Below are 12,195 nucleotides of genomic sequence, written 5' to 3' on the forward strand. Positions count from 1 at the left end.
AATAAATTAGAAGACGTTTCCTCAAAAGCTTTGAAATGCAAAGAACGATTCAAGGTGGAACGTGCAGGCAATGACAGTAACTCCCCAAAGAACCTTTGAGAAGCAGGCGGGGCACCGCGGAGCGGCCACACGGGCCTTACAGCCACGAGGGAGGAGCAGATGCCCTTTGAAGGAGACGTGGTGTGTTCACCCCCCATTTTACTGCAAGAAAAGTGGAAACTCAGCAAGAGGCAGTGCTGTGCACCAGATCTGAGACCTGGGAGGCGGCTGACCACAGCACTGCCCGTCCTGTTACAAACCCTGGGCTCCTCCACCGTGAGGCCCGAGGCTTCAGGGCCCTGAGATGCATGGGACCTTTCCGGGCCCCGCGTAACCTGCCACAGAGCTCTTTGGCCGATCCCGATTTTAACGCTTGCCACGTAGATGAGGTCTGGAGAGCACTGAGGACAACGTTGGCGTTTGGCCATTCAGAACCTCAAATGAGCTCCAGTTTTAAGACGAGCCTTTGAAGTTTATTCTTGAGCAAGCTCACTGACTGTACGCCCTCCCTCTGCGATCCCGGGCCGCGCGCCGTGCGCAGGGAACATGCAGCTGTGCTGGAAAGGAGGCTCGGAAAAGCGAAAAGAACATAAAACCACTGCAAAATGCCCTTCATGGTCATGGTTTATTCGTGAACAGACCTCATCACCACTTAGACCACAAACTTTGTACTGTAAGTAGAATTTCTCAGGACAGTGGCTAACTTAAATTTCCTTCCTCCGACCAGCTCTGATGAATAATGTACCACGCCTTATCCAAGAAGCTTGTCAAGTCTGACTCAGAAAATGGGAAAGTAAATGTAGGGAAGGGAGACCTCCAGATCAGCCAAGCACGTGAGACCTACAGTGAGAACAAAATATTATAAGCACTTAGAAAAACTGACCAAGGGCAAGTCCTCCCCTCGGTCCCTTGGAAGATACAAGAAAACGCACCGTCATTTGTGTAGAACTTCGCTGAGTGGCATTGGTTTGCTGCGTACGAAACGTCCCTGTCCTTGGCCCCTGCCTGGCACCAGTTACTCCAGGCAGCCATCTGGTAAGGTGCAAAGAAACTGAAGCCCTTCTGTTCACTCTGGACAAAGAGGATTGGGAGCCCCTGGGAGCAAGGCTGTCTCCAGTCTGCAGGGAATCGGGGCTTCAAGGACAAGCTCGGCCAAGAGACCCTCGTGCCAACAGGCCAACATCGCCGGCAGCTGCCGCCGGCAGGTCTGAGCCACCCTCGTGGGAGCAGCAGTCCCTGGCCCCCCAGGGGGAGAGCGCGGGGACCAGAACTGAGGGGGGAGGTGACGATGAACATCAGAGGGAAAGGAGGGTGACAGGCGGCGCGCCCGTGTGCCGTGGGGGGCCGGGGGAGGTCTGCCCCCGCCTCTCTCCAGCAGGTGCGCAGGGCTGGCCCGGGACGCACTCCCCTCCTGGAAGGAAGAGAAAAAGAGGCAACCCGGGTCAAGAGGAGGGAGGTCTGTAGGTGTCAAACAAAGATTTTTAATTAAATTCAGCTTAATTCAAATTCTTTAATGTTGAACCAAACGCAGCTGCAATTGTTCTAGGTGAAGTGGGTTCTAGGTGGGGGGAGCTGTGATAAAGTGTCCTGTGGTTTGGACGGGGCCGAGTCAACACGCGTCCCGGGGGCGGCACTTCAGGTACAGAGCAAGAACGCCTCTGTTCGTGGGGACCCGACGTGTTTCGTTCTCAGCCCTGGAATTCTTTCGTCCAAGAGGTTCAGGGTGTGATAAAGTGAAACTTGCGGTGTTTTTGCTTCTACACCGGCTACTGACAAGCATATTAAGCCAGTACCTCCCCCACAGTTAGCGTGCGATGAGGGAGACGGAGGCGCCACACGGCCAGCTAACAGAGTTCTGGTGACACCTGCGTCCGGAGCAGCCGGGCCCCCAGCGAGCTGGCTGTGCCCGCGGGCGGCTGCGGGCTGCGGGCGAGGGGAGGGCACAGACGGGCCACTGGTCTGTGGTTGTCCTCCAGGGTCACAGTCACTAGGAGACTGGAGACACAGACAAGGTGCAGCTACAGAATAAAACTCAATTCAGCTGTTTAGGGAGGAGGGAGGGCGAGCTTCGCGGCTGGCAGAAGACTGTCTAAGGTGCTTCCCTGGGTGGAAAGGCATGTCCCAGGGTGTCACAGACACACGCGTGTGCACGCACACCCGGGGCCTGGGGGGCCGGATGGGGGTTTGTGGGAAGAGCTTTAGATTTCCATCTTATGCGCTTCGCGTGTGCACGCACACCCGGGGCCTGGGGGGCCGGATGGGGGTTTGTGGGAAGAGCTTTAGATTTCCATCTTATGCGCTTCCATGTTATTTCGTTGTAAAACAGCTGAGCGTGTCTTATAATGAAAAAGTATTTAAACACAGGGAACTACAGTCACATAACCTACACTGAGAAGAAATCCTGTAATGATTGTAATAACCTATAGTGAAGGGAGTGTGAAAAGGAACATCCACGCGCAAACGGAACCGCTGGGCTGCAGCCGGAACCCAGCGCAACACTTACGTGAGCGACACTTCAATTAAGAGGAAGTCGTCAATAAAGACTCTCCGACCTCCCCCCTGACAGCCAGGCCTCCAGGGCCCTGCTCCTCAGCCCCGTTTGCAAGGTGAGGCTGTGGGGGGAGTGGCTCCTGAGGAGGATGGAGCTGTTTCCTGGGCGGACGCGTGTCCGGGGGGGGGGGGGTCCCAGCTCGTCCACTGGCTCCCCCGCGTGGGGGGGCCGGCGGGCCGGCTGTCCGCGGGGCTGACCCACCCCCCTCGTGTGACACCTATGGAGGCCAGAGACCGACCTGGGCTGCCCGACCAGATGTGCGGCGGGAGGAGGAGGGGGCCCTAGCTCCTCCCCACACAAGCGGGCGTCCAAACCTGTGAGGTCCTCCCTGAGGCCGCCAGGATCCACCCCTCTGAGGGTCTCCTGTCTGGGCACAAAGAATCACCCACCTTCTCGAGCTCTTCGCCTCCTCTCGTCTCAGATTCAGGACATTCAGCCGCACACATGCTGTTCTCTGGGCCCCTCGGAAGGAAGGAGGCACAGCCCGCCCCCCGGGCAGAGCATCCCTGGGGGGCTCGGGGCACCGGAGGGTCTGGGATCCCCCGCCTGTCTCCGCCACCTGCTACCCCGCCGCTGCAGGTCCCCGGGGCCTCTGTAAAGTGAGGGGCGGGGCGGCCTTCTCTTCACACCCTCAGCGGCAGGAGAGCCCGGGGCAGACAGGGGCCTGACTGCAAACTCAGCGCCTCCGCCCTGGTAGGCTCTCCGGAAGGAGGTCCCCTCAGCCCTACTTATCTCCCAGGCCTCTGTCTTGCCCCGGGCCACACGAGGGCGGAGTCCCTGCGGGGGGCAGGAAGTGCAGGTGGAGGGGAGGGGGAGCCCCCGCCCCACTGCCGCTTGATGTGGCTTTGCGGCCCCCAGGAGAGGAAGGACTTGGCTGCTCTGCGGCGGGGTCTCTGAGAGGGACCAGGACCTCTGGGGGGGGTACCAGGCCCTCGTGCACCTCGGGCCGCCCCCCGACCAGCAAGGCGACAGCGGTGCGCACAGCCGGAGGGGACCGGGGAGCGGAGGCACTGAGCGGTTCGCTGACGTTTCACCACAACAGGGGCGAGCGCGACGCAGCCCCCACGGCCCGGGACATCCTTCCCGCAGCCAGTGCCTCTGCCTGGTCCCACATCTTAGATACAAACGAGTTCTTTTCTCGTGGCACCTTTCCTTTTACCTGACAGGATAAATTGCTTTTATTGCCTCCTGCCCTCCTGCTCTTTAACGACTGGTGCGATCTCAGGGAAAGGTGCGCTTTTTCTATAAGAGGAAGGGAAGGCAGAGCCCAAAGGCCTAAAGGTAAGCGGCCCTGCTCGGGAGAGGGGTGGCCGAGGCGCCCGCAGGGCCCGGCCAGGTCGGCCTGTCTGCGTGGCACGTGTGCGGGCGCACACTGAGCCGGTCAGCGCAAGAATGCGCGCCGCACGGCAGCGTCGCCTCCGGCTCACCAGGAGGAGGAGACTTCTTCGTGACTGGAGAGAGGCACGCAGCCGGGCGTTTTGTAGGTAGTGACCAGGTGTGACCGTGGGGAAAAGTTCAGAAGCTGGGACAGCCAGTCGGTGACAGGAGGGCTGGGAGCAGGACGCGGCCGTCGGGCCCACGTTCCCCGCTTCTCGCTGCCGGAGCGTTCTCGGTGGATCGCTGGCAGCTGAGGCGTGAAGCGGTCCCGACGTGCGGGATCCGAGTGGCTGACAGGGACGTACTGCCCTCCTCTGTGCGCTGAGCGAGATTCTTTGCTCGGATGCCACGGTCAAGCCCCTCGTGCATGTCACCTGTTTTCTCATCTGTCTCCTTCGACGCTCCTGACAATAAGCAATATTCTTGTGCTGGTGCTGACGGGGAAACCTCAAGACTGTGAGTCGTCCTGCCAAAGTCAGTTTGGCAAAGGAGGAGGGGGCGCAGAGCTTTCAGACCCGCCCTGAGCAGCCGCCATCGGTCTAGCCCGGCCGGTGCAGAAGGGGTTTCTCCCGGACCCCTCCTCACACGCCAGTGGGCCGGTCCTGTTCCCCCCTCAATGGCCTCCTCCTCCTGGGGCTGCGTGGGGAGGGCCTTCTCGGCCCCGGCTGGCCGGGCCGTTTGAGATCACTCACACCGAAGGACTGAATGAGAAAAAACTTCGATGAAGGAACCGAAGCGCCGTGCAGACGTGGGCATGCTCGGTTGCTCGCACAGTTTGACCTTGAACGTGCAGGGTAACATCCCTGTACCGTTTCAGCTCCCAGAAAAAAGTGACAGATTTATTTAATCACTTCCCTGAAATCAGAGGAATCCTTACAGTAGTAATAGTAAATTATCTTCAAACTGACGCAAGCATCAGCGTTGGGGGGGAAGGGCTTCTTTGTTCCCCGGCAAAGCGCTGTCCTGGGCAGCGCTGTCTGTGAATCGCTGTGTTTGTGGATTCATCCGGGGAACAGTAGACGGCTTTTGTTTTTGGAGCTGAAATTATGCAGAGAGTTATACTTTCTGTTTCTCTCCTCTCAGCCCCGAGAAGAGACAAAGGCTGGGAGGGTCCGCTGTTCAGTGCTGAGCCGGGGGCACGCAGGGAGCAGGGACCCCTCCGGGCCCTGCAGCTGTGGGGCCCCCGCGAAGGACAGCAAGTGTGTTTCCACTGACTGAGAGGTGCCGCCCTGAGGCCCCTCCTGGCTCAGCTGGAGAGAGACCGTGAGGTTTGGGGCGGCGTTGGGTGAGGACCATAGAGATTCCGTTTGACCATGGCAGACCCCCCAGGCCTCGGGTCCCGCAGCCCCTCCATCTCGGAGGGGTGGGGAGCTTGGTGACAGGGACCAGGGGATTTTCAGACAGGAGAGCACTGCGTCTCCATGTGGGCCTTCCCTCTCTGTCCTCGCTGGTCTTGCCCCCCCCCCCACCGCCCCCAGTCCTCGCACCCACGCCAGCACCCTGGACTGAGCCCCAGGCCCTCAGAGGTGCCCACATGTCCTCCAGGAAGGGAGGGAAGACCTGTGTTGGCGACACCACCGTGGAGGAGGAGGGCAGGTCACAGGCATCCGGTTCCGAAGAGTCCAAAGGGGGTGTTGCTGGTGGAGGCCTAGAGGGACCAACATCCCACCTGCCCTGGACCGAGGGGCTTCCTAGGGATGACCCCCTGCTAAACCAGGGGTGTCCAGGGCTCTGACCCGGGTCCCTCACGTCCCACCAGGGGCCCTGGACCGAGTCCACCAGCTGCAGCTCCCTCCTCCACACCCTGCCAGCCTGTCCTGGTCCCTCGACGGCTGGGATGGGGCAGGGAGCTGGCAGTCATCACCCCTCCCCAAGACTCACTGCACGAGCCTGCGAAGGGCTGGCCTCACACCGCGTCTGTCTGTCTTGGGGTATTTTTAGCCGTAAGTGCACTGGGATGTGCATTAGTGGGGCCCAGACACTGACAAAGCTTCCCTGTTGATGGATCAGAGCTCCGGGCTTCCGTGTGAAGGTTTAATTTCACACATTAAATAATTTACAGCTCTGGTGAGCAACTTAAGAAGTTACATCTGCAAATGCCAGTGTGTCTAATTTTTTAGGTTTTTTTTAACTTTTATTTGAAAGAACAGAGTTAAAAGAAATCAGCTTTCAGGCTCTCTTCTCCCTCAGTTAATGGTTTATCTTCAGGAAGCTTGATGGAAGTTGCTTGGAGATGGTTGCAGGAAATAAAGTGGAAATTTGATACTCAGAGCCAAGAAAGAGAGAGTGCGGAGGGGGAGAAGAGGGAAGGGGACATGACGACACCATCTGTGTTGTCCGTGTGTGTGTGCGTGTGTGCGTGTGTGCTCCCCGAGCCCGTGGCACGAAGACGGAGACGTTGGGACCCACTGGCTTCACCGGTTTGGAAAGCTTTTCTCTTTTGTGGGGAGGGGAGGTAAGCAGGTTTATTTGTTTATTATTTTTTTGATGGAGGTACCGAGAATCAAACCCAGGACCTCGTGATGCTAAGCACACACCCCACCACTTGAACTGAACCCCTTCTCACCGATTTGAGATAACCCATTTTATACTTGGAAATGAGAGAGAACGTGTCATTGTATTTACCTGGTATTTTGTCTAAAAGTGACCACACACACGTGACAGGGGTAAGAGAAAAAACGGCGAGTCGTGTCTCACCACCCGCTGTGTCTGCCTTTCTCCCCGTGCCCCTCGCCCCTCCCGGACCCCCTGCCCGTGCTGGCCTCCCCGGGGGTCTGCAGAGGCCAGCAGGAGAAGGCAGATGTGGGGCTTCTCCAACCGACACCTTTCCTCTCTCGAGATGAAAGGCCGTCCACACATGACATGAACATGGATAAATCTACGCGGCACCCACACTCCTGCTCGGAGAAGCACAAAGGAGAAACCGAGAGCAACGGATAGCGAGGTGCTGCACCCCAATAATGCCAGTTCTCAGGCAAGGTCACAGGGGAAAACGTGATGAAGCCGCCAGAGGCTCACTCAAGTTAATGTATTTGCCTTGATTTTTAAAAACTAAGTTAGGAAGTGATACTGTTGAAGAAGTGGAGGAAATGGTAAAACAGGGGCACAGGACGAGGTCAAAGCAAGCGTGCACTGTGCGTGTGGAAGCCGCACACAGACACTCGCTTCCACGTGTGGCGTGAGTCAGGTCTAGACTCAGACGGTTAGGAAGAGGCCCTTCGCAGGGTGGGCGTCCAGGGTGACGTGCAAGGTGCCTCGAGGACAGGCAGCATCGTCAACCCACCCCAGTCATGGCGACAACCGAGACAGCCCACAGGGTCTCAGAGCACTCCCGGGAGGCACCCCCGCTTCTGGGGGATGGACTGATGGGAGCCATCTTTAAAAAGAAAAAAATTAAACCCTGTTGATTTTCTTAAAATTCTAGACGTAATTCTAGACTGAACCATGACGACTCGCAAGTGATAAGAGCCATCCGTGTCCACAAATCTCAGTGATGTGACCCTGACCTTCAAGGCTGCTGCCTGACCTCTGCAATGGGCAGGCTTCAGGTGAGAACTCCCTTTAGGACAGCCAGTCGGTCCTTACCCAGGACATCCCTGCAAGCCAGGCTGCTCAGCCCCAAGGCTCCTGACACTTCTCACTGAACAACTCCCGGGGCTGCTCTGTGCCTGGCAGGCGTGTGGCAGCCTCCCTGGTCTCTGCCCCCCGGACACCGGCGGCTACCCCCTCCCCCCGTCATGAGGAGCGAATCTGTCTCCAAGTCTTGTCAAACGTCCCCCAGAGACGCAATCAGCCAGGCAGAGGGCGGCCGCTGTGAGCTACGCAATGTCCTCCTTTGGTCTCTGTTTGGTGCCTTTAGTGATTTCTTTTTAAAAAGAGAATATGGTACATAGCAGTGGGGGAGGGCACAGCTCAGTGGTGGAGCGTGTGCTTAGCACGACGAGGTCCTGGGTTCCATCCCCAGTCCCTCCGTTGATAAATAAATCAGGTCATTTGTGTCCTTTTTAGATTCCACATATGAGCGATCTCATACGGTATTTTTCTTTCTCTTTCTGGTTGACTTCACTTAGCATGGTGATCTCCAGGTGCCTTCATCTTGTTGTAAATGGCATGATTTTATTCTTTTTCATGACTGAGTAGTATTCCATTGTATCTATAGACCACATCTTTATCCCGTCATCTGTTGATGGGCATCTGAATTGTTTCCATGTAAATAGTGCTGCTGTGAACATTGGGATGCGTGTGACTTTTTGAATTATATTTTTATCTACAAAATAAGATAAAATAAGATATCTTATCTACAAAACAGAAGCAGACTCACAGACATAGAGAACAAACATGGTTACCAGGGGGAACGGGGTGGGAAGGGATAAACTGGAAGCTCGAGATTTGCACCCCTTGGGGAGTGACAGAAATGTGAGCCGCCTTGCCTGTGGTGGCGGTTTCACCGAGTGTAGACATCTACCAAAGTTCATCAAATCGTGCATCTGAAATGCACGTAGCTTACTGTACGGGAACCAGACCACAATAGACATGTTAAAAACTTAAAATTTAAATAAATACATAAATAAATAAATAAGAAGGAAAAAAGGAACACCCTGCACAGAAGCTCAGTCCACATCGTCAGAGCCGAGCCTGGCAGCCTGCACTGAGACCAGGAAGACGCTCTCAGAACTTCAAGAAAGTCGACCAAGGAAAAACGCCCATTTTCCTTCCTTTATTCAAATTAAGATCACCCATTGTTTTGTGTATGAGTTTGGCTGATGTGAGTTTAGCGATTTTTTATGATTTTCTGAAGCAGCATGGGCACTCATCCGTAGCAGCAGTAACACTGGACGGATGTCCTTTTGAAGCTTAAGGTTACAGGACTTTCAAAACCAGGCTTGATCAATACCACCATAATGAAGATTAAAATGTGATCTGGGTTTCTTAAGACACTATTGCAACAATTTATCATAACCAGTCAGGTAGTCGATATAAACAAAACTTACTGGGGAAAAACAATCCCCAGCTCATGTAATACAGATTCAATTGATTTAGTTTTATTATTAAAGAAACAAATGGACAATTTGTCAGAGTTAAATATTTATAGTTCCGACTTTACAGTCTGTGCTCTGCTGCATGTCCTCCGAAGCCGGGCACGCCCACCTGCTCCTGGTCCCATGTTCCCCCCGAAGCAGCCCCCGAGCCAGCAGGGCGTGTGGCGCTCGGCGTGTTTTTTCCTGGCTTTAGTGCTGTTTTTAAATTTCACCCTTCGTTTGTCTCTACGCACCTTTTCAGTTTGTTCACAAACACCTTCCCACTAACTGTTTGTAAAGTAAGCGAGTAACCCCATTCTTCCCCATTTGAGCGGCAGTATTTCCACAGTAGAGGAGGAGCTTGTGAAGGGACACCCACGGGGCTCGCTGTGCTGTCCTGTTCTCACGTTTTACCCCATTTTACAGGAAGGAAGCTGAGGTCCCCCAAGCCCACAGGCGACATCTACAGCAGAACGAGTGACAGGGTCTCCCCCAGCCCACCAGCAGCTGGAAAATCCCCGTGGCGTGCTTGTCTGTGGGCTAGACATCGGAGGGCGCAGGGCCGCCCGGCGGCCCTGAGGACAGGCCTGCAGGGCGGCCGGACGGGCAGAGCAGAGGCCCGGACGCAGCACGTCTGCAGGCTCCAGACTCCAGGCGGTTGCTAGGTGACCACGGTGGCATCTGAGCAGGTGTGGACCCCTGAGCCCCTGGGAAGTGCCCTCCGGCGTCCAGAGCAGCGCTGAGTGGCGTCCCAGCACAGAGAGGGCGGCCCTGTCGGGGGGGGGGGGACGGGGGGAGGCAGGTCTCAGGAAACAGGAAGCAGCAGCTTCTTTCCACTTTGTCAAAACCACAGAACTTAGTAGACAAGGTGCCTTTCTGCCAACAAAGTAGATGAAATGCACAGACCCCTGCAGAAACAGAAACTACTGAAAACGACTCAAAAAGTTACAGGAAATATGAAGACTTTTAACAAAGAGATTTCATCAGCAATTAAACCTTTCACAGCAAGAGACGCCCAGACTCAGACGTGGCTTCACAACTCCCAGGAAGGAAGAACCAACACCAGCTCCTCTCAAGAAGGAGGAGGGAGGCACTTCCTAACTCGCCCACGAGGCCGACGTCACCCTGACACCACGGCCGCTAAGACCGCGATCACGGAGAAAAAGCCGAAAACAAAAAACTGCAGACCTATGTCCTTCGTGGATGTAAATGCAAAAACCCCCAACAAAAGAGCAGCAAAGAGAAGTGTGCGCTGTGGCCAAGGGACACTTCTCCCAAGAATGGGAGTGGCTCGGCGTGCCAAAATCCATCCGTGCGACACGTCACTTCAACAGAATAAAAGACAAAAGTCACAGGGTGCTCTCAGCCCACCTGGAGAAAGCGCTGGACGAAACCCAACTCCTTTTCACAATTGAAAAAAGGGAAAACTTGAACTAGGGCTAGAAGGGACCGTCCTCAGTCTGACAAAGGCCACCGGGAAAAGCCCAGAGTTGACCAGCCTGAGAGCGTCCCCTCCGGGAGCAGGACGAGGACCCCACTTTTGCTGCCTCTATTTCCCATGGCAGCGGGGGGTCTAAGCGGGCAGTTAGGCAAGGGAGGCGGGAGGGAGAGAGACAAGGACAGCAGAGGAGAAGCAAGGTCGCTTCCGTGTCTGAAATTCCCCAGGAGTCACCTGCGCGGTGGCGGGCGGGGCGGGCGGGGCGGGCACCAAGCGAAGAAGACAGTGAGCTGACGGCTGCTGAAGCTGGCTGACGGATACATTCTTTTCCCTAATGTTACATATGTTTAAAGTTTTGTATGATAAAGATTTTAAAACCCTTCACAACATTGTAAACTGACTATACCTCCACTTAAAAAAATCTTAACTGCTCTAGCGTTATAGCAAAAGCGATGACATGTCGTCCCAGAAATTCCAGATACTGAGAAATCAAGAGGGGAAAGAGGGCGTTTAGGAAGAGCAGCCTCCCGCACCTGTCCCGGGCAGGTGAGCGCCGGGCACGCGTCTCCTCGGCGGGCCTGAAGCTGCTGGGCACATTCGCAAGGTGGGAACCAGCGGCTGCCTGTTTACTCCACGCCTGCGACAAGGCATCCCGTGGACCTAGTTACCAGTCGTGCTTATCAAGATAACGCTCGGTAGCTCACACTTACAACAAACACTTCTGTAAAGATTTATGTTATTCCCACATTTTCCCAAGTCATTCTAGCTTGTGTGTGCTTCACAAATTCATTCCCGCTCCTTCTTACCAACTTAAGCTGCAGTCGGCTCAGCCCCCATGTTGCTGTCCTCAGGGACCCCCTCCAGGCTGGGCTGACACAGCACTCGTCACTGTCCTTCAGAGACTCGAACCCAGGGTCTCACCATGTTCATGGTTAACAATCAAGTCAAGAAGAATAAAAGGAATTTTATTCCAGCAAACTGAGGATTATAGCCCAGGAAGCGGATTCTCAGGAGCTCTGAGAACTGTTCTGCCTGTTAGGTGTCAGAGGCACAGTCAGGTACATCTCTGAGACAAAGGCGAGAACATCAAAACGACACAGCTGTACTTCACCTCGCTTCGAAGGTGAGCACGCACAAAGGCGCGGAGGGTCACCACGGCCCCTCAGAGCTGGGAAAGCAGGCTGTTCTTTCCAGAAGTTGCATTGCTGGCATCAGAAGAAAGAAAAAAGCTGCTCTTTAAGGCTGAGCAGGCACTCCCATGGCTGCGGCGCTCTGGCTAACGTGTGATGCGGACGCGCCCTGCGCGTTAGCGGGAGGACCGGAGGCCAACGAGGACAGCGGCAGAGAAGGCCATGCTTAGCTGCTCCTGCCCTGCCTTCACATGGCAGCTGTACTTCACCAGGTGGCTGCTGACAAAGCGGACCCCAGACCTGATGAGCGCAGGTCTGCACCTGTCTTCACCTGATGCCGCCCCAAACCCAGGGGCCGTGTGGCCAAGCGGGGCCACGTGCGTGGCTGCTGAATGTGAGGGTGGATGGGCTGGCGGGTAAAGCAATGAGCGCTGTTATTTGCCAGCGCCACTCGGCCGTTACCTTAGGCTTCATACGTAAAAGGTGGAAATGTGAGGGGAGGGTACAGCTCAGCGGTAGGGTGTGTGCTCAGCTGGCCAGTCCTGGGCTCAATCCCCAGCACCTCCGCTAAGATTACACACATAAATAAATAAACCTAATTACCTGCCCCCCCTAAAAAATAAAAGAATTGAAATTTTACAA

At 55.5% G+C, this 12,195-nt stretch overlaps 2 long non-coding RNA genes across 6 annotated transcripts; one reads left to right on the forward strand and one right to left on the reverse strand.

The window, feature by feature from the left end:
* Nucleotides 1-645: 645 nt before the first annotated feature.
* Nucleotides 646-3,347, reverse strand: LOC105066890 (uncharacterized). Its single transcript, XR_835096.3, has 3 exons — nucleotides 2,980-3,347; nucleotides 972-1,450; nucleotides 646-879 (listed from the first exon to the last, which is right to left on the reverse strand). It is a non-coding gene; the product is annotated as an uncharacterized LOC105066890 (long non-coding RNA).
* Nucleotides 1,711-12,195, forward strand: LOC105066888 (uncharacterized). Of its 5 annotated transcripts, XR_012511785.1 has the most exons (5): nucleotides 1,711-2,133; nucleotides 2,466-2,645; nucleotides 3,757-6,911; nucleotides 7,392-7,515; nucleotides 9,412-12,195. It is a non-coding gene; the product is annotated as an uncharacterized LOC105066888 (long non-coding RNA). The 5 variants fall into 5 exon arrangements; XR_012511784.1 differs by lacking the exon at nucleotides 1,711-2,133 and having other exon boundaries at nucleotides 2,371-2,645; XR_012511786.1 differs by lacking the exons at nucleotides 1,711-2,133; nucleotides 2,466-2,645 and having other exon boundaries at nucleotides 3,543-6,911; nucleotides 9,412-9,674; nucleotides 9,839-12,195.

This window comes from Camelus bactrianus, chromosome 14, assembly GCF_048773025.1.
Source record: "Camelus bactrianus isolate YW-2024 breed Bactrian camel chromosome 14, ASM4877302v1, whole genome shotgun sequence".
Classification (NCBI taxonomy): domain Eukaryota; kingdom Metazoa; phylum Chordata; class Mammalia; order Artiodactyla; family Camelidae; genus Camelus; species Camelus bactrianus.